At 37.8% G+C, this 26825-nt stretch overlaps 1 long non-coding RNA gene across 1 annotated transcript; it reads right to left on the bottom strand.

Moving 5' to 3' along the window:
• Window positions 1-367: 367 nt before the first annotated feature.
• On the bottom strand, window positions 368-22243 carry LOC140697561 (uncharacterized). The gene is made up of 2 exons (XR_012074711.1): window positions 22126-22243; window positions 368-620 (listed from the first exon to the last, which is right to left on the bottom strand). It is a non-coding gene; the product is annotated as an uncharacterized lncRNA (long non-coding RNA).
• Between the last annotated feature and the right edge of the window lie 4582 nt (window positions 22244-26825).

The following is a 26825-nucleotide window of genomic DNA, read 5'->3' as shown; positions in this document are numbered from 1 at the left end:
TTGTTTCATTTGAATTTTGATACTTAGACTCTAGTTTGTTGAAATTGCCATCTGAAAAAAAAAATCATAGGTATTCTGATAGGACTGATCCTATTGTGATACATACATTTCTACTAATTTCCAAACTCTATACAGAAAAAAAAGGAGATTGTCTATACTAAAGTGTTTCTTAATCTTTTTGTAGACCTAACACTGCTCTCAAAAAGGGAAATGATACAGAACCTTTGTGCAGATCAGAGATTGATGGCCCTACACTGAATTTTAGTTTAATTAAAGGCATTTCTGGAAACAATATGTTGTCCATATATTTTAATATCCCCTGTGTTATATCTGTTTCTTATTGGTGCTATAAAAAATTGTTACAAACTTAATGGCTTAAGATAAATTTATTATCTTAGTTCTGGTGGTCAGAAGTCCAAAGTAAGTCTCACAAGACTAAACTCAAGGTATCAGCAGAGCTGGTTCTTTCTGGAGACTGATGGCAAAATCTGTTTTATCGTCTTTTTCTGTCTCTAGAGGCCGTCTATATCCCTTGATTCCTGGCACCTTCCATCTTCAAAATGAGCAGTATAGCATAGTCTCTCAAATTCCTTCACTTCTCTGTGCCTCAGTTTCCTCATCTATAAAATAGAGATAAATCAAGGCTTCTAGAAAGATGAAATATATGCATGTGAGACACTTAGAACAGTGTCTTGTGTGTAGTAATAAATAATTTTTATCTATTTTTAATAGGGACATTGTAGGCTGTTACATGTAGGTTCCCCAACTTAATCAATTGCTGGGTATGAGTACTTAGGTTGTAGTTTTGTGCTGTTTAATGTAATAAACATTCTCTTACGTAATGTACAGTGACACTTCAGTAGATAAAGATGAGTTCCCAGAAATTAGTGAAGTCAGGCTTGTACTGGTGTACTCTTCCATCAGTAGTCATTACCCCATATCCTCAGTTGTGCTACAAATTAAAATACTAAATCTGATTTTTTTTGCCAGTGCCATCTTGTAATTTGCATGTCTGTGGTATTTTTGTTGAGCGTTCTTTTTATGCTTGACAACTGTTTGCATTTCCTCACCTATAAACTTATTGCCAACTTTACAAATTTTTTAATTTGTAGGATACCAGATTATTTTTGTGGTCAACTCTTGTCAGTCTTTACGTCTTGTTTAAAAATACCTCTCCCATCCTAAAGATGAAGTTCAATGGATATTCTTTTAAACTTTCTTCTATTTATTAATTTCATTTTTGTAGTCAGGTCTTAAATTTGAGATTTTTGTTGAATATTGTGATGAAGTTTTCTGATTTTTGTTTCTCAAGATGGACATTCATATCTCTGTGAAGATACAGCAAAATTTCCCTAATCTTATGGATCAAAGGAAATAATCACTATGCCACTAACAAAAAATTTGGCCAATAGATAATACTGAAGTTTTTCCTTTTCATAAAAGCCTGAAATCTTTTCAAATGCCTAGACAAAAGTGTTGGTTTGGCAAAGCAATCATGAGTTTAATACCACTGAGAAGAGAATAAGAAGACACATTGACTTGGAGTTTATTACCAATAAGCTACTTTTAAAACCTCTCAAGTTTTAGTACTGTGATCCCTCACTGCTTTTTTTCCCTCTCCATATGCTTTCCTTTTGTAATTGAGGTCAAATGAATATCCCTTCTTTATGAGCCAGAGATCTGGTTCTTGGTAATTCTGACAGGGCCTGATACAAGTTATCTCCCACATTGGGAAGTTTGCTTTATACCAGCCACTTTGCTTTTACAAAAGACCTACTTTAGTGCCTGTTTTCAAAGCTAACCGAAAGAAATCTGAAAAAGATTTTCACTTTGATGAGAACAGCATTGAGCATTTGTTTTGCACTGAGTGGCGGTAGAGGCAGCAGGCACCCTGAGCTGTGAGAGTGGCAGCACCACGCTCCTTCCCCTGGAACCACTCAGCATCAGGCTATAGCTTTGAACCATGTCTGTGCTTCACCTTGATTTATTTTGTGCACCTGTTAGCAAGATGTATCCTAAGGTAATTGCTTCTTAGTTTTACACCATTTCAACTTAACAAAAGGTTTCATAGGAATGCTGAACTTTCAGATAGTGGGGAAACCTGTACTGCACAGAGTGCTTGTGTTGTAAATACCATGGATGGTAGTGGAGAGGTATGAAAATCAGTAATGGGAAGAAGTCCTTCTGGGTAACTTAAGACATTTTAAAATGTGGTCACCCTATCCTTTCAAGTTCTTAAACCTTAACTAGGCAATGAACATACGATGGAAAGGAAAATGTGAGGAAGTCATGAGTTTGAACTTGATCATTGTATTTTTACTTTTCTGTGTCTCACACAAATAACAGCTCAGTTTTGTCTTAAACACCCACCCACAGGCTCCTAGCTGAGCTCATGCTGGCTACATTCCCCTAGAAGGCTAATGAAGACAAGTGCTTAATTCTGCAATTTCTGAGTGTGCAGTCAGAATGGCCATCATCAAAAAGTCAATAATAAATGCTGGAGAGGATGTAGAAAAAGGGGAACCCTCCTACACTACTGGTGGGAATGTAGACTGGTGCAGCCACTATGGAGAATAGTATGGAGAATCTTCAAAAAATTAGAAAGTTACCGTAAGATCCAGCAATCCTACTCCTGGGCATATATTCAGAAGAAATTAATTCAAAAAGATATACAAACCCCAATGTTCATAGCAGCACTGCTAACAATAACTAAGACATGGAAGCAACTTCAATGTCCATCCACAAATGACTGGATAAAGAAGTATTCCATTTAAACAGTAGAATACTACTCTGCCATTAAAAAAGTGAAATGCCATTTGCAGCAATATGGTTGGGCCTAGAGATTATCATACTAAATGAAGTACATCAGACAAAGACAAATATCACAGTATCACTTAGATATAGAATCTAAAAAAAAACCCAGTACAAATGAACTTATCTATAAACAGAAATCAACTCAGACACAGAAAACAAACATGGTTACCAAAGAAGAAAATAGGGTGAGGAATAAATTTGGAGCTTGGGATTAACAGATACATACTGCTATACATAAAATAGATAAACAGCAAGGTCCTACTATATAGCATAGGGAACTATATTCAATATCTTGTAATAACCTATAATGGAAAAGAATCTGAAAGATTATATATATATATATAAATATATAAATAAAATATATATATATATAAATAAAATTGAATCACTTTGCTGTACACCAGAAACTAACAACATTGTAAATCAACTTCATTTCAATTTTTTTTAAAAAGCCTGAGAGCAAGAGAATACAAGACATTCAGAAAAATACACAATTCTTTTATATACCTCTGCTACTAACTATAAGCAGGAATTGAACCTGTATAGTCAGTTAGTGATGCCTACCTTACCTGCCTAATTCCCTTCCCTCCCAAATCTGTTTTAGGAATAAGTACATCTTACATCAGCAATAATAGAATTTATCTAGTTTAAAGTTTGTTGATTATAAAATAAATACTTTGATATCCTAAAGAAAACCATTTCTGACATGCAGTCATTGTATTAACTTTTATGGAAAGCTCAGGGATATAAACTGCTTCCACGGATCTTTTTTAACAGTGGATTGTACAGAAGCAAGATCAAAAGAAACAGGTCGCTGATTAAAAAAAAATTTTTCTGAGTGTGTATTTTAATAGATAAAGCTGAATGGCTATCTTACATTATATATTACAATATACTTTATGTTTTATTAAACTAATATGGAAATTGGGTATCAAGATAAAGATAATAATCTCTAATATAAAGTTGAATATGAATAGTATGTGTTCTTGTATGTAACCTATATGATACACAGACCCTATTAAATGAATTTGTACCTTTGAATATTCACAAAAGGAGGAGAGCAGTTTTTAACAACTTAACGCTCCAGTAGTTGATTTGCTATAGTCAAGGAAGTAGTAGCAGGTGCTGATATCGCATTAATAATCCTTCACAGATTGATCCTTCTTCTGAATGTAGTATCTCCTGTGAATGTGCTGCACTTTTCAGATACATGACAATCATTAGCATATCTGCTAATAGAGAATAAGAAGGGGGGATTTAGAGTTATTGGGTTTTTTGGTGGGATTTTATGTGTGTGTTCTAAGAATTTATATTACATTAAAAGACTTCTGCAAGCAATCATACATGTCCACCTGGAAAAGTACAAAAATAAGTCATATTCATTTGGAGTAGCTATTTTATATAAACAAAATAAATAAACAATGCAAAGAATTTCAGCCAATTTGAAAATAGTTTAAAATACTCTTTGTCCTTGCCTTTTAGAAAACTTCAAATGTGAATATTTTCAGTGTCCTAGAACATCCTACCAACTCTACTTTTCAAGTGAAGGTTGAAATCTACCCTTTTCCTTAAATTTAAGTATTGTGGGGTGGGTGTTGACCTGAGAGCAGGACAAGAACAATTTTTATTTAAAACTGCTCTTGTAATTCTATGACTGCATACAGAATTTTCACTCTTTCCAGTTTTACTGAGAAGTACTTGACATACATTACTATTTAAGCTTAAGGCACACAGCATCATGATGGTTTGATTTATGTATATTGTGAAATGATTACCACCTTAGAGTCAGCTAAAATCCATCTCATATTGATACAATAAAAATAAAAAGAAAGAAGGAAAAAAAATTTTTTTCTCCTTGTGATGAGAAATTCTTAGGATTTACTCTCTTAGCAACTAACTTGTATACCCTCCAGCAGTGTTAGCTATAGCCATCATGTGGTACATTACATTCCTAGTTCTTATTTACCTTTGGACTACCTTCCTCCAGTTCCCCCTCGCCCATCCTCCACCTCTAGAAACTACAAGTCTGATCTCTTTTTCTATGAGTTTTTTGTTTGTTTTTGTGTTTTAAGATTCTATATATAAGTGAACCACAATTTCTTTATCCAATAATCCATCAATGGACACTTAAGTTGTTTCCTTGTCTTGGCTATTGTAAATAATGCTGCTATGAACATGGGGGTGCAGATATCTTTTTGAGTCTGTTCTTTTTTCCTTTAGATGTATTCCCAGAAGTGGAATTGCTGGATCATACTTAGTTCTATTTTTATTTTTTTGAAGATCCTCCATACTGTTTTCCATAGATGCTGCACCAATTTACAATCCCACCAATGGTGCACATGGGTTCTATTTTCTCCACATCCACATCAGCATTTTTTTAATCTCTTGTCTTTTTGATGACAGCCATTCTAACAGTTGCAAGGTGTTAGCTCATTGTGGTTTTAATTTGTATTACCCTAATGACTATTTCATGTACCTGTTGGCCTTTTTGTACATCTTCTTTGGAAAAATTTCTATTTGGGATCTTTGCCCATTTTTTAATTGGGTTATTTGTGGGGTTTTGCTATTGAGTTCTCTGAGTTCTTTATATATTTAGGGTATTGACCCCTTACCAGATATATGGTTTGCAAATATTCATTCCATAGGTTGTTTTTTCACTTTACTGATGGTTTCTTCTGCTGTGCAGGTTTTTAGTTTCATGTAATCTCACTTGTTTATTTTTTTGTTGCCTGTGCTTTAGACGTCAATCCAAAAAAATCACTGCAAAGACCCATTTCAAGAAGCTTTATTCCTATGTTTTCGTCTAATAAGAGTTTCATGGTTTCAGGTCTTACATTTCAATTTAAGTCTTTCCTCCATTTTGAGTTAATCTTTGTAAGTGGTGTAAGATATGTGCCCAGTTTCATTCTTTTACATATGAATATCCAATTTTCCCAGCACTATCTACTGAAGAGATTGTCTTTTCTTCATTCAGTATTATTGGCTCTTTTGTCAAATATTAGTTGACTATATGCTTGTATTTATTTCTGGGCTCTTGATTCTGATCCTTTGGTCTATTTGTCTGTTTTTATGCCAGTACAATACTGTTTTGATGACTATAGCTTTATAGTATAGCTTAAAAATCAAGAAATGGGTGCCTCCTGCTTTGTTCTTCTTTCTCACTTCTTTGACTATTCAGGGTCTTTTGTGGTTCCATATAAATTTTAGGAGTGTTTTTTTTCCTACTTCTATAAAAAAAATGTCATTTGAATCTTGATAGGGATTGCATTGTATCCATAGATGGCTTTTGGTAATACTGACATTTTAATAATATTAATTCCTCTAACTCATGAACACAGGATACTTTTCCATTTATTTGTGTCTTCTTTGATTTCTTTCATCAGTTCTTGTAGTTTTCAGAGTAGAGATCTTTTTACTTCCTTAGTTGAATATATTCCTAGGTATTTTATTGTTTTGGGTGCTATTGTAAATGGGATCAATTTATTTCTTTTTCAGAAAATTCGTTGTTAGTGTATAGAAAGGATACTGATTTTTGTATGCTAATTTTGTATCCTGCAACTGTACTGAATGCATTGATTAGATTTAAGTTTTTTGGTTGCATCTTTAGGATTTTCTATATATGAAATCATGTCATCTGCAAATAGACAATTTTACTTCTTCCTAATTCTTTATTTGTGGGGCAGTTCTTTTTTTTTAATTGAAGTATAGTTGACTTACATTCTAATTCTGATTGCTTTCATATCTTTTTTCTTGCCTGATTTCTCTAACTAGGACTTCCAGGACTATGCTGAATAGGAGTGGTGAGAGTGAGCACCCTTGTCTTGTTCCTGGTCATAGAGGAAAAGGAAAATCAACTTTGCACCATTGAATATGATGTTAGCTGTAGGCTTGTCATATATGGCCTTTATTATGTTGAGGCATATTCCTTCTATGCCTAATTTGTTAAGATTTTTTTTATCATGAATGGATGTTGAAATTTTGTCAGATGTTTTTTCTGTGTCAATTGAGATGATCATATCATTCTTTTCTTTCACTCTATTAATGTGATGGATCACATCAGTTGTCTTGCATATGTTGAATCATCCTTGTATCCCTGGGATAAATCCCACATGATCATGGTGAATGATCTTTTTAATACGCTGCTGGATTTGGTTTGCTAGTATTTTATTCAGAGTTTTTGTAACAATATAATGCTGGCCCTAAACAATGAGTTTGGCAGTGTTCCCTCCTGTTAGATTTTTTGCAAGAGTTTGAGAAGGATTGGTGTAAATTCTTTAAATGTTTGGTAAAATGTACTAGTAAAGTCACCTGGTCTTTGCCTTTCCTTTGTTGGGAGATTTTTGATTACTGATTCAGTCTCCTTACTAGTAATTGGTCTTTTCAGATTTTCTATTTCTTCCTGATTCAGTCTTGGTAGGTTGTGTGTTTCTAAGAATTTTCCATTTCTTCTAGGCTGTCCCTTTTGTTGGCATCTGGTTATTTATAGTAGCCTCTTAATGATCCTTTGCATTTTCATACTATCAGTTGTAATGTCTCCTTTTTCATTTATAATTTTGTTGATTTGGGTCTTTTCTCCTTCTCCCTTGGTTAGTGAAGCTAAAGGTTTGTCAATAATGTTTATCTTTTTAAAGAACCAACTCTTAGTTTAACTTTTTTTTTTTTTACTGTTGTTCTGTTCGCTATTTCATTTATTTCTGCTCTATTCTTTATTATTTCCTTTCCTCTGCTACCTTTGGACTCAGTTTGTTTTTCTTTTTCTAGTTCCTTAAGGTGTAGAGTTGGGTTGTTTATTTGGGATCTTCCTTGCTTCTTAATGTAGGCATTTATTCCCTCTTAGAACTGCTTTTGCTGCAGCCTGTAAGTTCTAATGTTTCCACTTTTGTTTGTCTCAGACTTTTTAATTTCCCCTTTAATTTCTTCTTTGATCTTTTGGATGTTCAGGAGAGTGTTTAATTTCCATGTATTCATGAGTTTTCTAGTTTTCTTTTTGTTGCTAATTTCTGTTTTCATGCCATTGTGGTCAGAGAAGATATGTGATATGATTTCTGTCTTCTTGAATTTGCTAAGCCTTATTTTGTGGTCTAATATATGATCTATGTTTCATATGTGCTTGAGAAGTATGTGTAATCTACTGTTGTTGTATAAAAAATTCTGTATATGTCTGTTAGATTCCATTTTATCTATTGTTTATTTAAATCGTATATTTTCTTATTCTGAATGACCTATCCATTGTTGAGAGTGGGGTATTAAAGTCCAACTATTATTGTATCATTGTTTATTTCTCCTGTTAGCTCTGTTAGTTTTTATGTTGTATATTTAGGTGCTCTGATGTTGGGCACAGAAGTAGGCTCTAGGGCCAGGAAACTCCTCATTTGAGGACCCGAATCAGGCAGATCTGCACCCTGCCACATTCTCTAGTCAGAGTACACCATAGACTTGGTTCTGCAGATAAGCAGAGCTGCTGGTTGGGATTATTACCTGGGCACTGCAGGGATAAACTTGGTCTGCCAAGATCTGTGGCTTGTTGTTGCAAGTCCTTTCCTCTTCCCCATCACAGTCAGATTCCCAGTGGTTGAGCCCCACAAATTGTCCTGCAATCCCCATGGGGGCAAGATCAGAGTTGGGGGTCCCACAAAGCAACCCCAGTGCTAGAGGGGCTGTTGTCATCACCCTGGATTTTTTCCCACTGCAGGAACTGGAAGTTCAAGAGAGACCTCTCTGCATGGCCCTGTGGTGCTTCAGCTTCATCCCCATGTTCTAGGATTCTCTCTCTGATGTCTTATTCTCAGATAGTCGTTCTTCTTGTAAGGAGGGGCAAGGTTAGGAATGACCTATTTTGCCATCTTGGTGTCATCTTCCTTACTTTTAAAAAATAAAACCACACACTCAACCTTTTATCCTTATTCAGAAGTCCTACACTTTAGCTTCTTAAAGGAAAAAGTAATGTCACTGAAACTAATATTAAGTGACCTTTCATAGTAACCTTTTTCCTTATCATAATATTTCAATGTCTACTATAAGGATCAAGCTCATTGGTATCTGCCAGCTCCTACCTATTGCCTGATGCCCTTATTGGATACTGAATATGACACCCTAATATAATATTCTGAAGTGGTTGTTGTGGTATGTTAAGCTAATATTTTTAGAGCTCCAAGGCCACTTTTGATATCTCAAAGCTCTTAGCCATTTTGAGGAGCAGTAGGAAAGAATTAAGTGAGAAAAGAAATGAGGAGCAGATATCCAGGGGAAAAGTCTAGGTGAGAATGGGCATGAGAAATTTGAGAATGAGATTAGTAAGCCAAGGAAGATACATATTACATTCAGGATCCATGCCACCACTTAACAAGGCCTTTTTGGTATTTCAGTAACTGAATACCTTTGGATAGACCCCAAGGTAGACTCACTTTAAAGTGAATTCATCTTTCTAGCAAATAATGTCTCAATGAAGTTCCCTTTATACCTTCTCACTCCTCTATTCTGTTTAGCTTACATGGATATCTGATTCCTCCGCACCAGGAAAACTATCGGAGTAGTAGAAACTTATCTCTGATGTGCTGAAAGGAATAACAATTTGTAACTTTTGCTTAGGGAATGCTGGAGCTCTCTTGCAGTTTGCTATACAGAGTAGCCACACTATGAAAAACCCAGTTTTATTCTTAAATTCCAGTTGTTCACAGAAAGCCATGCTCAGTAACTTTCTAGCACCAGAGCATTCCACCTAATAGGAGAGGGTTTTTAAGTTATACTTCTGTCTCTCTTATATTATTATAGGTAAATATGATATCCATCTATCTACAGGTTGTTATGTAACTGAGGGCAGAGGAGGACTCTAAACTTTTGCTTTCTCCTCTTTTAGAATGTAAGCATCATGGGAGCAAGCACACAACTTTCTCACTGCGTATCCCTAGCACCTAGAAGAGGGCCTGGTATCAATTTCAGGAAGGGAGTGATGGAGAGAGAGGGGACCCTGGATTTAAATTTAGACTTGTAATATTGTGTTTCTACCACTCAAAAATTCAAAAAGGATCTAGCAGAAGAGTAAACCCCTAACACAAAACAAGCTCAGTATGTAGACCTCATATTAAGGCACGAAAGGGCCAAATTATATATTTTAAACTTTAAATACTGAAGTTTGGGTGAGTGAAGTGCCCGAATTAATAAAATAGATCTCGGAATGTTCACTTTTTTTTTCAAAATCATGAAGCCTACTATAAGTTACTTCCACATAATTTGCAATGGCCTCCCTTGTGCTTACTAATGTTTTCTAAACTGTCGATAATTTCTCCTTCTATTACTTATTAGTCTAACTAAAAGCATAAGTATTTGTCTTCAGTAGCAAATATGTACTCCCCATTCAGCATATGTATTCCAAGAAAAGTGGACTAGAATGATCCTATTTTGCTATTTTGACCTGAAATAAGTGAGAGTAAGGAGGAGAAATGAGAAGAACTTAGACATTGTGAGTACATGTTCATTTTCACAGATGAATTAAATCTATGATGGAAATCTCTATCATTCCTTCCAACAGTTTCTAATTTAAAATGGTGTAATTATTATGAAATAAGTGTTGACCATTTGCTCTGTTCTTGCTTGGTACTGTCCTAGGTGTTGGACCCAGGTCTATTTCGACAGACATACTTCTTTTCCTGGTGGCATTTACATTTTTAGACAGACACTGGTGAGAACACTCAGTCAGGCTGACCTGAAAATAAAGGATTGAATAAAACAGACTTGCAGCTGTGACACCTTGTTCAGCCAGCCAAAAGGAGGAATGTGCCACATTGAAGAGTCATGCCTCTGGTTGCACAAACCCATGAATATATTCAAAGCCATTCAATTGTACACTCTATGTGGCTTAATTTTATGGTATATTAATTATATCTCAAAAGTTTTTTTTTTTAAAGACAAAGCTGGGGTATGAAAAAGCTCTTAATTGAAAAAAATACTTTTTAAAAAAGTCATGCCTCTTGGGTTTTTTTTCCCCATGAACTATTCAATTTGATCATGCCATCATTTTCTGTCACCTCCTTGAAACTTTCTCTCTCATTCTTGCCTCCAAGTCTTCCTTTCCTCATACTTGTGTGGTGTCACATCTCTAAAACAGTCATGACATTATCCATCTCACAGAGTTGACAAGATGATTATGAGAGTGTTTGGCACACAATGACCTGAACTGGGTAAATATCTTGGAATGCCCTCCACTCCACAAAGCTGGGCTGAGGTTAAGAGACGTTCTTATAGGCAGATTTCCCAGTCAACTATTGTGGAAAGGTCATCTGTTAACTTATAACACTGAGACCCTAGATGCTGTATATGGGTGCTGGCAAGGGGGCTCTGCATTTTGTTTCATATTCTCAGCCACATCTTTGGCTATTGACTCTGGGATTCCAGGTTAAGTCTTTTGGGGCCCTTGTTAGACTGTTTTGATTCTCCTGGGGTTGTAGTGATTTCCTACAGACTGAAAACCTGAAAGCCTTCACGAGAAATAAACCAGGATGAAATGGACCTTCTGAACAATTCCTGAACTTTAGCAGACTTTCCAGGTTTTGAACAGAAAGTCTGAAAATAACTCCCACCTTTTTTTTTTTTAAACTATTTGTTTACTGATTGACTTTTACTGGTTCCTCTTTGACTCCTGAAAAAAAATTCCAAAATCAAAATGCAAAGCAATCGCTAAAGTAACCCAAAGAAAAATCCTGCAATAAATTACTTTTAAAAAGCTGGTGAATGTTTAGAATAATTTCTCCTAATGTGTCAAGTTAACTATTATTACCAACTTGTTCCTATACAGCAACAAGCCAGCAGTTTAATTCTCAAACACAAGAAGCAAATATTTTTAGGATAAAGACTCTAGTCAGAAGACTGCAAATCATAGAAGAGTCCTTAGACCTTGACAGAAATTTTCCTGAGAGGCTTCACATTTCATGCTCATTGAAAGGACTCTTGCAATAAGTGGCCAACTAAATTATAGAAGAATTATTTTAAAAAGCGGTGTGACTGTTAGAGTGCTCTGATTTGTAGCATCAAAGATGCTAGTGATGCTAAAATAAATACAACTGTACTGAAGTCTGGCAGAATAGCTACACATACCAACCAGTGAACAGACAATTCCAGTAAGGGGTGGAAGGTAGACTGACTTAACTATAAAATTATATCTTGACTTTAATATCCCTTGTTTTTCCCCTTTATTTTAAATAAGCAATCACCCTAGATTAATACTTCATATGTAGATTTATTCCATATTTTAAATCATTGTAGCCTAACTGACATGTTCCCTAAAGATGAATACAAAGGTAAGTACATGAGATCTTTGTAAAAAGCTATCTGTAGTTGAACTGGTATATAAGAAATTAAATGACCTGTTTTTATGAGAATAATTATTTCATTGATATTAGCTGCAATTAATTCGTATCACCACTTAGGTCTTCTGATGCCTACTTGCTTTATTTGAAGCAGAGGATGGCAAACTTTGCCTGTAAAGGACCACATAGTGCATATTTTAGACTTTTGTGGACCATATGATTTCTGTCTTAACTACCAACTCTGCCACTGTAGCAGGAAAGCAGCCATAGATGAACGAGGGTGGCTGTGTTCCAATAAAATTCTTTACTGACACTGAAATTTGAATTTCATATGCTTTTCACAAGTCATAAAATATTCTTTTGCAGATATTTTTTCAACCATTTTAATATGTTTACATTTTTAACCTATTCTTTGCTTTTGAGTCACAGAAAACCAGGCAGCTGGTCATATAAAAACAGACAGATTTGGCCCAAAGGCTGTAGTTTGCCAATCCCTGTTCTATAGGATTAGGTGTATGGATAAACCTTCCCTCCAAAAGAATAGTTTGGGATCTTTCCCTTACATTATCAATGTGGCACATCTTCTTGTACCACCGTACACTACTACCTTCCAGGGCCAATGTTTGGAAAATCATGAGATTTCTGCATCCCTCCTTCTCACTTCCTAAGATTCCCCTTCCCCTTCCCCGGTTCCCCTACAACTACCCAGGGTCTCCTCCATGGCCCTCCACTGGGGACTACACACATCTGTGCTTTAAACCCGTGTTCTTAACCTGATGCCAGAGGCCCCATGAATTTAATGCAAAACTGTGTGTGTGTGTGTGTGTGTGTGTGTGTGTGTTTTAACTGTTTGGGGGGAAATGGCCCATAAGTGGAACATATTCTCAAATAATTTTACGACTAAAAGTTGGTTTAACACTACTGTTCAAATTCTTTTCTGCAGCATTTTTCAAAACCACAGGTCCTGTTTCCTATCTTTCAGAATCGTATCTAAGTAGTATTTGCAGGCATGTTAAATAAGATGTAGGGGGTAGGGTATAGCTCAGTGGTAGAGTGTGTGCCTAGCATGAACAACGTCCTGGGTTCAATCCCCAGTACTTCATTAAAAATAAATTAATAAAAACCTAGGGGAGGTGAGTATAGCTCAGTGCTAAGCATGCACAAGGTCCTGGGTTCAACCCCCAGTGCCCCTGTTGAAAGGAAACAACAACAACAATAAAAAACTTAATTACCTCCCCCCACCAAAAAATATCATCAGAGTAGTCACAGGGGGCTTCCATGACATCTGTGGATGGAAGAAAGGCAGTCTCCTTGCAGAAGGAAGTATTTTTACTCAATTGTATTTGTTAAATAGAAAAAAAAAAAAAGCAAGAATCTCATAGTGTCTTCTGTGGTGGAATTTAATTATTGTGTTAAAAATAATGATATATTCCCAACTGCCCCCCCCCTTCCAAGGTGAGATAGGTAAACTAGGGAAAATACTTTGCCCTCCTTCCGCATCCTTTTAATACATGTGCACTATAACAGTGTCATTAAAACGATGCCCAAACACAGAGTAGGCTGGAGGTCTCATGGTACCCCTTAGAATGTTCATGTAGAATCTTAGACGTGCCCTACCCTTCTGTGATCTCTCCCTTCTTTTACTTACCTCCTCTATTTCTTACCTACTTCTTTCTGCCTTCAATTATCATCTACCTACTAATTTACATTTTTCACCTAAAAAGAAATGTATGAGTTAGACTTCCTGCTGTAAGCCTCCTGTCTCTACCCCATCACACCTCTTACCTCTCACAGTATTGTCATTGCTAGTTCATTTTCCTGTCTTCCTATGACAAGCTCCTAGGCGGCAGGGACTGTATCTTGTTCAGTTTGAGCCTCAGTGCCGAGCACACACACAACTGGTTCTGACTACCACTTAATATATATATATGAATAAAATCTCAACCAGTTACCTATTCAAGCACCAGACACATCCACATGCTCCCAGAGCCTGAAGACCATTTCCATATAAACTTTTAGGTTTATTCTTTGTAATGCCCTTACCTGCCTTTGGCCAAAAAATTCAACTCACTTCACAAACCAGACACTTCCAAACCTAGACAGATGCAGTTCATGTAGGTATATGACATCTCGTAAAATTCCAAATACTATCTCTAATATATCATAACAGTGTATCTGTACCACACAGTGTTACTGTATCATAGCAACAAAGGAAGCACTAGTCTGATTATTTATTGACTCCATATCAATAATTCATAGCTCATTTGCTCCTACCTACAGAATCCATTGTTCATCATCTATAAACATGAGATAGACGCCCAAAAAGCTATAAAGAAATCCACTCTTCAGAAAACAAATTGGGAAGAAGGACAAATTGCTTGAATTTATAATATTTTTAACTAGAGGGCTAAAAGCTCTCTGATTTATTTTCACCTCCTGATGGCAATTCTAAAGCATCTAAACAATATTTTAAATGCTCTAATAAATAGTAAAGTTTAGGGATTACATTATCCAGTCTCTCACTCATTCTCAGCCCTCTTCTTTCTTTAATTTTTCCTGTATTTAAATTCTTTGCGCAAGGAGGCTGATAAATGCATGGATTCTGAAGGGAGATATGAACTGGAACCACTAGAAACCAGGGTATAGCCTGTGAATGGAATGGCTGCCTGGAATGCTCGGGGAGGAAGTTCCCAGGAAGATATCAGCTCTGACAATGATTGCAGTGTCTATTAGGTGCGTCATTTCTCTTTGTCTGCGCATCTGACTGTTGCCTGCTTTCCCCCACCAGAATGTAAGCTCCATTACAGTGTAACTGTTTTGTTCTCCACCGTAGCTTTATCAGCTAGAACGGGCCCAGGTAGAGCAGATGCTTAGTAAATATTTGATGAATGAATGATTACTGGGGAGATAGTGTCTCCAGTACATAATTAACCCAATTTCACCTTTTCCTTCCTATTCTCCATGGCTTGTATTAAATTGGCTTCAAGATCCTCGGGGATCATGGCTAAAGATTTCTCAATGGGTTATACTCACAACTTAGCAACTATACGGAGCAGTTTCTCAAACATTTTGATGGTGATTCTTAATAAGATAAAACTTTTACATTAGCATAAAGTATACACAGCCACCCACACACATAACTGAAATTAAAGTTTCACAAAATAATACTGCGTGTTTTCTAATCCTTTTTCTTTTTTTATTATGACAATTATTATTGTTTTGCTGGTCCAAGATCACCACTACTTTCATGTACAACCCACTAATAGATGGGAACCTATAGTTTGAACAGCACAGGCATAGAGCATGCTCAGTCCTGCCCAGCTGTTCCTGATCAGCAGTCAGAAGAGCCCTGCTCGAGGCAGGAGATAGTAGCAAAAAAGACCACCGTCTTTCTAAGCTGAAAGACACGAGTTCCAATTCTCCTCCTACCACAAGGTGGAACTAGGGCAAATAACTTCTCAGCCTCGGTTTCCTGGATAAGGAAATTGAGAAAAGGAAAAGGTTCCTTATCTGGAAAAAGAAGATAATATCCTTGTGGGGCTTTTGTGAGGGCTACATAAGACAGGCTATAGCATGCTTTCTCAATCTTGCCACGACTGACATTTGGGGTCAGATAATTCTTTGTTGTGGGCCATTCTGTGCATCATAGGATCTTAAATAACATCCCTTGCCTCTACCCACTAGACACCAGTAACACCCCCTCCTGCAATGACAACCAAAAATATTTCCAGATACTGTCAATTCTTCCCTGGGGAGCAAACCATCCCTGGATGAGGATCACTGGTGTTATATTAAGTGTCTGCCACACTCCCTGGCCACCATTATTCCTTAATGCTTCTTGCGTTGAAGAGACTGGTTTAGTTTATGGGAGAGGACATACATGGAACACAACATCACGCTGTGTGTCCATCATTGTAAGTGAGGACATAGCACTGTGGTAGCAGGAAGACAGGCATGGACTTTTCCTTGGACACTGTGCAGTAATACATGACTTGTACAAAAATCCTAGTAAGCAAAAAGAAGAGAAAACTATGCCATACAGCAAATAAAATGTAGGTTTCTCTTTATAATTCCTTTTTTAACTGTAAATAGCAGTTACCTAAGATGGTATCATTACCATCACAGTTAATATCTTTTATTGTGCATTTGTATCCTTTATTGAGAAACAGAATGCCTAGAACTGTATGACACAAGGGGAAAGCAGAAGTGTTAGTATTTTTTCCATGATCTTTCATCCTTTTTTGTAGAATATTAGTTGCAAATACTTTTTATCAACAGACTTTTAAGTTAAACTGTAGGCTAAGTAATAGAAACTTTTATTTAGGCATAGGAAATTTAAGAGTAAATTATACAGCTGTATGCCCACAATGCCCACAATGGTATGTGTGTTTCTTTTATAATATATGCTGAAATATGTGAACTTGAGCTCACAATAAAACAAAGATTCTGTGAAAAGATGTCATAATTATTAAAATAAAGTTGGAAACCTTCTGGGGAAAAAAAGCATTTATTGTAAAAAAAAAAAAAACACAAAAAAAAAACCACACCAGCAATCTCATAAGTAGAGAGCTGGTAGAATGTTATATAAAGTTAGTTACTTCAATAGGGAATAGAGACCTACAATGAAGCAACAAATACCAACAGTGCATTGGTATACAACATCCATATCTCAGATAAGCACATGTGCAGATTAAATACCACCAAGAGAACTAGGAAATTTCCACTCCCTGCAACATATATCCCTACAAACCACATGGGGCTTGGTAAACCATGGGTAAGCTTAAAATTCCCAGAGTGACTGAACAGGAAGTGCATTGTTTACAAGTGAATTGCATTCCCCTGTTTCTACTGATCTTCGAGAGGCACAGGTGGGTCGCAGTGGCAGGAAGTGTTGGTTAGATGCTGTGGTAGCCAGCCTCCAAGATGGCCCCCAATGACCCTGCCTCCTGGCATTCACACCTTAGGGAGTTCTCTTCCAAACTGTACCAGCCTTGGTCTGTGTGACCAAAAGCATATAGTAGAAAAGACGGTATGTCTCCTCCAAGATTAGACTACAAAAGATTGCAGCTTCTATCTGCTGTTCTCCAACCACCCTTCCACCCCCGCCCCAGATCACTTGCTCTCTGGTGAGCAGTCCTATGGAGAGGCCCTCCTGGCCAAGAACTGAAGCTTCTAGCCAACAGCCAGTGAGGAACTGAGGGCTGACAGCAACCTCCTGAGTGAGCTTAGAAGCAGATTCTCTGGACAGTGGAGCCTGGGGATGACTGCAGCTCCAGCTGACAGCCTTACAGCAACCTTCTAGAGAGACTCATCGAACCACTGTGCTAAGCCACTCCCAGATCCTGGACCCTCAGAAACTAGTGTGAGGTAATAAATGTTTGCTGTTTTAAGCTGCTAAATTTTGGAGTAATTTGTTACGCAGCAATAGATAACTAATACAAATGTCTTCCTTATCTTTCACAGAGAGAACTCTCAGAAAACTGGATGAAGCTGGTTTTGCTAATCTGACAGACCACTAGTATGGGAAAAAATAAACCTAGGAAAGAAAATCAAGCAAGATTAATTTTATAAATATGGATGGCACTGATATGCTGCTAACTAAAGAAGACGCAGCTGTGCATATACCAATGGAGAAAAGTCTGTAAGGATGCATGCCAAAATATTAACAATGGTTATGTCTGAGCATTGCTGTTTCAGTAATTATTTGAATTTTTGGCTAATCTGGATTTCTGATCCTTCTACAATTAAAATGTACAGTTTCTGTAATTTTAAAAACGGGGAGAAACTTAGGCAAGCAACTATGCTGCATATTCTTTTCTTATCTTCTCTCCTTGAAGAACCAGATGCCAGTTTGATGTCCAGGTGGCATATGGACAGTTGCATTGAGCCCCAGTATATACCCGTGTCAGATGCACAGATGGGAGCAGCTATGGAAACCTGTGGCCCAGAGGAATGAGCAGTGATCCCAGAGTTAGTCTTAGTTCTACCCCTACTTCCTCAGGGCTTTGGACAAGTCCCTTAACTGCCACCTTTTAATATTTTTGGAAGCAAATTGAAAATAAACCATCATAAGTTAGCAAAATCAGTTAACTTCCCTGAGTCTTATTTCCCTTTATTTACTAAATGAGAAACTAATACCTGTTTTTCCTATTTTGCAGGGTGGCTTTAGGAATCAAGTGAAAGAACAGGAAAATATTTCTAAACACATCAACATCATCACTTCAGAATAACAAATATGCACATTATAAAACAACATGGGGAAATGTTTCCAAAGTGAAAAAATAAAACATCACATCCTTGCACATACACACTGATGACAGTGATGTAAGACAGGTATTGGGTTGAACAGTGATATTTTTGCAGTACTTTCTTGAGATATAATCTATACAATAAAATGCCTAAATCTTAAGTGTACAGTTCAATGGCTTTCTTCACAGGTATACAACTACAGGACCATCACCCAGATCAAGACACAGAACGTTTCCTTCTTCCCAACGAGTTCGTTCATAGCTGTTTCCAGTCAATCCTCACCTCCCACACCCCAGAGGTAATCTGACCTTCATTTTCATAATAAAGTTAAGGTTTAAAAGTTGTTCAAAAAATGCATTCAAGGATATTTGACGTAGAACTCACAGTCCTGGGTTCATGCCTGTTATTTGCTGTTTCCTAACTGTGGCCTATGGCAAAGTCAAAAAGGCTTTTTGTACCTCCCATTCATCATCTGTTTAATGGGAATAATTCTCCCTCAGCCTTCAAGGCTGTGGGAAAAATAAAAGCATCACAAGTGAGTGCCTGCTACAGTCCCTGCTCACAAAGGCACTTTACAAACATCTGTTGCTTGTGTATTTTTCCTGTAGTGATTGGTGCTCCAGGGGCTGGAAGTTCTGGGTTTGGATCTCTGCCATCTCCCAGACCAGCTGAGCCATCTTGATCAACTTTTTACTCTATATCTTCCTCAATTTCATCTTCTGTAGATTAAATACTTTATGGCTTTCAGAATATATACCATACAGAGAAAGACATAAGAACCCCCATGCAAAAAAGATTTTGAAAGCTGGGGCTAGGGCACTATTCCGGACACTGGGAGAGCTTCTCAGGTCACTGTTTTAAACTTTTTTGGAAACAGGCACAGAGGACCTGGGACACGGTGGATTAGTGATGGAAGTAAGATCAGCTTTGTGTCACATCCACCAGGTTTGACCTTCACACCAGCAGACATTTCTCCTCGTGGCCATATAATTTAAAAAGAACAATGAACTGACCATACTTCAATTAAAAATGTTTTTAAATTTTTAAAAAGAACAGTGAAAGCATAAAATATGGAAACCACTGTCAAATTTTCCTTCACTAACAATTTTTTTTTAAGAAAGGACTATTTTGTCTTAGAGACTGCATAATTACTTTTTGTTATCTTGGCATCACATACTTCGAAGCCAACTTAGTGTCATCTATATCCATGACAACAACTTCCAGTGCCGACTTCTGCCTTCACCATGGAAACATGGAAGAACATAAGCATAACTGAGAGAAAAATCCCCAGAAACCCGGGTTTAATTCGAAGTAAAAAAGATAAGCTTAGCAAAAGCAATAGCTATTATAGTAGAAACACCTTGACAGCAAAAGCAAAGTGGAAACTGAATAATAACAGTAGATTATTAAAGGCAAACAGTAGAAGTTGAGCTCAGAATCACTTCTAACAGCACTGTTTTATTTTTCAATTCCAAAGGTAATTCTTATTTATTCTTTAAAAAAAAAATGAAAAGAAATGCCAAAGTTGCAAAAAATTCACTATGTAAATATTTTGATATATATTCTTCAATCTTTTTCACGCATACTTTTATAAAAATCTTAGAATCAATCATTAGATACAAACTCAGCTGTGCAAGAATTATAACTTTTTAAACTCTTGTGTATAATTGACCTTAATATTTTTTTCAAGACCTCTTCCATCTAGGAGTAGAAATTAACTCTCAGTTGATTAAATGTCCCTCTTTTTTCTCTGCCCAGAGTTGAGGGAAAGGAAGAGAAGGTTGGCATCTGGTCTGAGCTCATTTTTCTCTTGTCTCCACTGGGTACTTCATCTTTGAATCTTAAAAGTATTTTTCTCTTCCCCTTAGATAATGACTACCACATACTGAATGGGAGAGAGCAAACGGTTCTAGGAAATGTGGGGGGCCATTTCTTAATATCTCAAAAACGTAACTGTATTTTTATAGCTGCATACTATTCCACCACATAGATATTATAATTTACTTAACTACCTTCCATTATTAGGCATTTTAATGGGAATTTTTATTTGCTTCCTTAGTACAAATTCCTTCAACTTATTCTCAAATCATTCAGAAAAATATACATGCAATATAAAGATAATAATAAGGCAAATATAATAAAATGTTAGCAGTTGGGGGAACTGGGTAAAGGATATACGGGAATTCTTTGTAGTGTACTTGCAACTTCTCATCATGAACATGGGTGAGAAACCCTAAACAAAATATTAGTAAACTGAACCCAGCAATGTGTAGAAAAGATAACACACCTAAACTAAATTCAGTTTATCCAAGTTTCATTTAGCATTAAAAGTTTCATAAAGGTAATTCATTACATTAATGGGTTGAAGAAGAAAAATCCTATATTCTCAATAGTTGTAGAGAAAGCATTTGTGACAAAAACCTGGGCAAACCAGGAAACAGAGTGAAATTTCTTTAGCCAGATAAAGAATATCTACCAAAAAACCCTACAGTCAAAATAATTCTTATTAATAAAACATTAGAAACTTTCTCCTTAAAAACCAGGAACAAGAAAAAGATGCTATTATCATTTCTATCCTACAATGTAGTAGGGTTTTAGCCACTGCATCAAAGAAGGAAGGGAAAGAAGGAAGAGGGAGGGAGGAAAGGAGGAAGGACGGTAGGAAGGAGGGAGGGAAGAAAGGCAGAAAAACATTAGGGTTAGAAAGGAAGAAACAAAATTGGTTTATGTCTACACAGAAAACCCAAGATTCTTCAGACAACTTTATAAGTTTAGTAATATGGTGAATATAAAGTGAATATACCAAAAAAAAAAAAAAAAACCCATTATACTTAGATACACCATTCACAAAGAAAATTTAATTTCCAAAATACCATTAACAATAGCAAAATATAAACCCTAGTAATGAGACAGGCTGGGACCTGGGACCCTTTACCGCAGTGCTTGCACTTATGTAAACATCTCCAGCAACAGAATACAAAGAAACCATAAGGGACTAAACGTAACTGCATGCGGGGGAAGTTGGGGCAAATTATGAACAAGATACAAAAAAGCCAAAACCCAACTGCCTCTTCTGAGGTGCGGGGAGCAGAAACAGGACCCTGTACATGGTCCCTGCACACAACACCACCAAGCAGGTAGGCAGACCGTCTAAGCCACCCCTTTCCCTTCACTACCCAACAATCTGCCGCCACCCTCATCCCTTTTAAGGGACCAGCTGGCCCTCCCTCCATGAGCGAGCAAGGGCGCCTGTTACTTGTTCTGGCTCCCTCTTGCAGCAGGAGTCCCAGTAAACCCTTGCCTGAATTCCTGGCCTGGCCTCTCATCAATTTCTATTGATTAAAGATCCAAGAACCCAGGTCGGTAATGGTAGTAAGTTTAATAAAAATGTCCAAGGAATTAAAGAACACTTCAATAAATGCACGTATATCCATGCTCCTGGGATAGGAAGATATCTTTAAAATGTGACTTCAGAGCATAAACTTTGGATCCAGATTAGACTGCCCCTGGCTCTGCCACTTTGCGGCCGGCAAATTACTTAACCTCTCCCTATCTCCGTTTCCCTCTCAGTGAAACGGAGGTAATAACAGCACTTACAGGATTACATGAAATAACGCATGTGAGAAGTTTAGAACAGTGCCTGCCACGTAGGAAAACTTTTGGACCACGTGGTGAACTTGGGATGGAAGCCAGGCGCCGTAGAGCAACAAAATTAAAACAGAGTCCTCTAACCAACGTGTGGAGAGCTCTCCACTCTTACCTGAGAAACTGAAATACACTTCCATCTTGTTCAAGTCACTCTTGTTTGGAGTATTCTGTCCCTTATCGGTGAGCTTTATCCTAGCCAATACACAGACTAACCTAAACGCCAGGGCCGGAGGCCCCACCTCTCCCCCGTCTGCCGCCGCGGTGCCTCTCCCAGCTTCTCAGCCGCGCAGGGAGCCCGCGTGACCCTGTTTGACCAATAGGCTGTAAGGGGAGCCTGCAGAGGCTGCTGGGAAATTCCTCCCCCCAACACCTTTCCGAATCGTAGAGCCCCAGGGTGATAGGGCTTCTGGTGCTGCTGTCCCTCACTTCTGACCTTCTGCCCTAGTGGGTTCTCCTAGGAGCGGACTTTGAAACAAGGATTTGAGCATCAGTGGTTTATTTGGAGATGTTCCCAGGAAACGCTGGTAGGGAAGCAGGGAAGAGAGACGGAAAAGGACCAGAAGCCACTAAGAGACAAGTTATTGTTACAGAGTCCAAGCTCGTTCTGCTCGCTGCATGACAGGGCAATAAATCAGGAGATGAGGTGTTGGGGCAAGGAATAACGACTTTATTTGGAAAGCCAGCAGACCCAGAAGATGGCAAACTAATGTCCTGAGGAACTATCTTCTCCAAGTCAGAATTCAGCTATAGGCAATATTCTTTTACAAAAGATGCAGAACAAGGCCAGAAAACAGAGCATCCTCCTGCAAAGGTGCCCCAGCTTAAAATCTTTACATTTGGGTCACAGACCCCCTTCCAGATTGCAGCCTGGGTAGTTTGTCCTGGCTACACACAACCCATCCTTCTGAGCCCTGTCTGAAAGGACTGGGTAGCTGTATTTCATTTTCTGGCAGGCCCAGGGCCCTGGGAGGCCTGTGGGGTTGGTGGTAACTTTAGAAGTCAAATGACCTCTGGGCTTTACCAGAGATCCTTTCTTCCTATCAGACTTGAAAGAGGCAGAGCCTGGGCTCTGAATCAATGGGTGATTAGGTAGTAACTAGGATAAATTGTTATCTGATGATCCAAGCAAGGCCTCCTTGGTACCTTGGCACTATGTAGGACCTTTGCCCAACCACAGCAGGCATAGTCCCAAGAATAACTAAGACTGAATTTCACATAAGTCGAGTGAAATGGAGAACCAGGGCCAGATGGTTGAATAAACCAAGTCAAGATATTTCTTACACACCTGAATTTCTAAAGTGTCATTAATATGGGTTACTTATAAACAAGGAAGTTAAAGCTCAAGTTAAATAACAAGTCCAAGACTACACAACTAATAAGTAGCAGAGTTAAAAATTAAGTGAACTTTTCCTTCCACAGTCCAGGCTTTTCCCATTCTAACTTGCTACCTCTCTGGCATTACGAGAATGGTGTTCTTTTCTGAAATTACTGCCAACCAGACCCTTAGAGTTAACCGAGACTGTCAATCTTGCTTTCTAAATACTTCTCAAAAATCTTCATGTTCTCCATATTCACTGCCAACACCCTAGGCCATCATCTCCTACCTACACTTTGTAATAATGTCCTAACTAGTCTCCTTGGAGTCACTCTTTTCCTTCCCACTCCCATTCCCATTTCAAATACAATCTGGAGTGATCTCCTCATAACAGAAAGCTGATCATATTCCTGTCCTATCTAAAATGCTTCCCTGGCTTCATGATGCTTTAGAATTTAGCCCCAAATCCCTAACCTGGCTATACACCTCTGCATTACCTATCCTATAACCACCTTTGCAGCTTCATCTCCTGTTGTCATCCCCAGCTCTGTGCTTCAACCAGAGGACCTTTGTACATGCCATTCCAAATGCCTGAAACACTCTCCTGTGTTCTTTCCCTACCCTTTCAGATCTTGTGTCAAATCCCATTTTCTCACTGAAATCTCCCTTGATTCCCCCAGGTTGGGTCATTTGGTTTTTACTTTCATAACATTCAATACTTTTTCTTCACAGCACTTAATACAGATGAAACTTAATTACTAATTCTTGTGATTATTAGGTTAACATCTGTCTCTCAGATTGTTAACTTGGTGAGGACAGGGACAATATCTAGTGAGCAAAGTAGCTTATGGACTGACACATAGTAGATGCTCAATAAATACCTATTGGATGAATGAACAAACTTTAAGAAGATAAATATAAACCAAAGCAGGGGCAAAGGAAAGGGTTGTGATCATCTATGGTCTAGGTTTACTTTGACGGCCTTTCAAACATAGAAGGAATTGTGGAAAATAAAGAGTGGAAAATAAAGAAAGACATTTCAATATTTTTTTAAAAATAAGTAAGTATGGAGGTGATGTTTTCTAACTGAAGTATTGATATACAGCTAAAGTCTATTAATTTCTATATAAGAAAAATACTCCAGGACAGCCTGTGACTGGCTTCATCTGGTCCACACTAATTTCCAGGAAAAGAGAATCACAGTGAGACTGAAGAAGGAAAAATATTCCAAATGAGGCACTGGAACGGGAGAGACTGTGATTAGCTTTGTCTCAATGCTGCCTCACACAATTCAGTGCCACTTGTATTGATTACAAAAGGAACTGAACGTTTCTATTGTTAATTTCATTTTCTCTCAACTGAAAATTGAAACAGGCTCTCTGGAGAGTAACACTTTGAAAAATTCCAGAACCAAGTTATAATTTCTTTAGGTCTTGACAAAGGTGTACCTGAGGAAGAAAAGAAGAGAGCCTCTCTTTGAATGACTCTTATCTTTGATTGATGCAAAAATCTGAGCTGTTTGTTTTCTTCTCATAAAATTTGTGGGGTTTTTTTTCCCCCAGGTTCCCTTTACTTTATGTAATGAGTATCACAGGAAAAATCCACAAATGCTATCTCTCTTCTTTACATGATTCTATTATTCAGTTGGAAATTTATTTCTACAGGGGAAAAAAAAGATTACCCCTATGTGTTACAAATACACCTAGAATTTGTTTTAATCAGGTGTAATAAGGCAACAGACATGGACATGATTGTCGTGAAGGCAGATGTTTATCCTCGCTGATCCCTAGATGCAGGAGACACACCACGTCTACCACACAGGGCCAGGTGGGAAAGGACCAGAGATGGTCAGAAGGCACAAGGGTGAGAGGGCAGAGCATGGCCCAGAACCTTTATTCTGATTCTCTCAGGAAGGAATGGGCCTGGCAGAGTAGGTTCACTGAATAGATTAAGGATGGGATGATTTAAATAAAATTGGGCAGGCTCTGGTCTATATGGGTGGTCCCTAGTTGCTAGCACCGGGCTCTGGGGTGACTTAGGGCGGGACGACTGGCTCCGTGTGTGAGAGTTTGATAAAGGGGAGGGTTGGGCGTGGGTTCTGGATTGGTTGGTTCGTTTGTACATCAAAGGAGCACTTGCAGAGGAGTCATTTGCTTTGTCCAGGAATTAGCTGCACCATTAAAAAAGAGAGAGAGAAAAAATTAGTCAATTCACCTTAGGATCTACCAACTGGGGCAGGGTTTCTTCAGAGCGTCCCTTTCAGTTTGCTTCCTTTCTTCTTTCCTCTCCTTCCCTCATCTCTTCCCTGCTTCCATCCTAATAACTGCTTATTGAAGACCTACTGCCTGTGTGTCAGGCACTGTGCCTGAAGTTATAGAGTCCATACAGCCAGAGTCCCTGCCCTCAAGATGCTCACATTCAGCCTTGGAGGTGGGTGGCTGGAACTTCCGGGATTTTTTCAGACTTGCTTTCAAATTTCTCTCTCCTTGCTGATGTTGTCATATCTACCTCTAACATTTCCCATCCCCTTCTGCTTTCTGGGCTACCAGATAGTCAAGAATTGCAATAAATAGACAAATGCTGGAGAGGCTGTGGAGAAAAGGGAACCCTCCTACACTGCTGGTGGGAATGCAGTTGGGTGCAGCCACTGTGGAAAACAGTATGGAGATTCCTCAAAAGACTAGGAATAGACTTACCATATGATCCAGGAATCCCACCCCTACTTTAAAAAGACACCTGCACCCCAATGTTCACAACATTATTTACAATAGCCAAGACATGGAAACAGCCTAAATGTCCATCAACAGATGACTGGATAAAGAAGATGTGGTATATTTATACAATGGAATACTATTCAGCCATAAAACCGACAATATAATGCCATTTGCAGCAACACGGATGCTCCTGGAGAATGTCATTCTAAGTGAAATAAGCCAGAAAGAGAAAGAAAAATACCATATGAGATTGCTCATACATGGAATCTAAAAACAAACAAGCAAACATAAATACAAAACAGAAACAGTCTCATAGACATAGAATACAAACTTGTGGTTGCCAAGGGGGCGGGGGGTAGGAAGGGATAGACTGGGATTTCAAAATGTAGACTAGATAAACAAGATTATACTGTATAGCACAGGGAAATATATACAAGATCTTACGGTAGCTCACAGAGAAAAAAATGTGACAATGAATATATATATATGTTCATGTGTAACTGAAAAATTGTGCTCTACACTGGAATTTGACACAACATTGCAAAATGATTATAAATCAATAAAAATGTTAAAGAAAAAGAATTGCAATAAATAAAAGGAAAAGAGGTCTGACTGAGTTTTAGGGGTGTCATACCTGTGAGCTGTTGGCTTTAGTAATGGGGTTTGTCCCTCCTTTGAAATAATTATGGAGCTTTGTTGCAGGCAATTGTGCTGGCCAGAATTCTCTAGGTAAGAGAGGGTATTATTCTTTTCTATTCCATCTCATATAGGAAGTGTGGAGCA

The sequence above is a fragment of the Vicugna pacos genome, chromosome 7 (genome assembly GCF_048564905.1).
Source record: "Vicugna pacos chromosome 7, VicPac4, whole genome shotgun sequence".
NCBI lineage: Eukaryota > Metazoa > Chordata > Mammalia > Artiodactyla > Camelidae > Vicugna > Vicugna pacos.
This window is presented reverse-complemented; position numbering and strand designations above follow the sequence as displayed.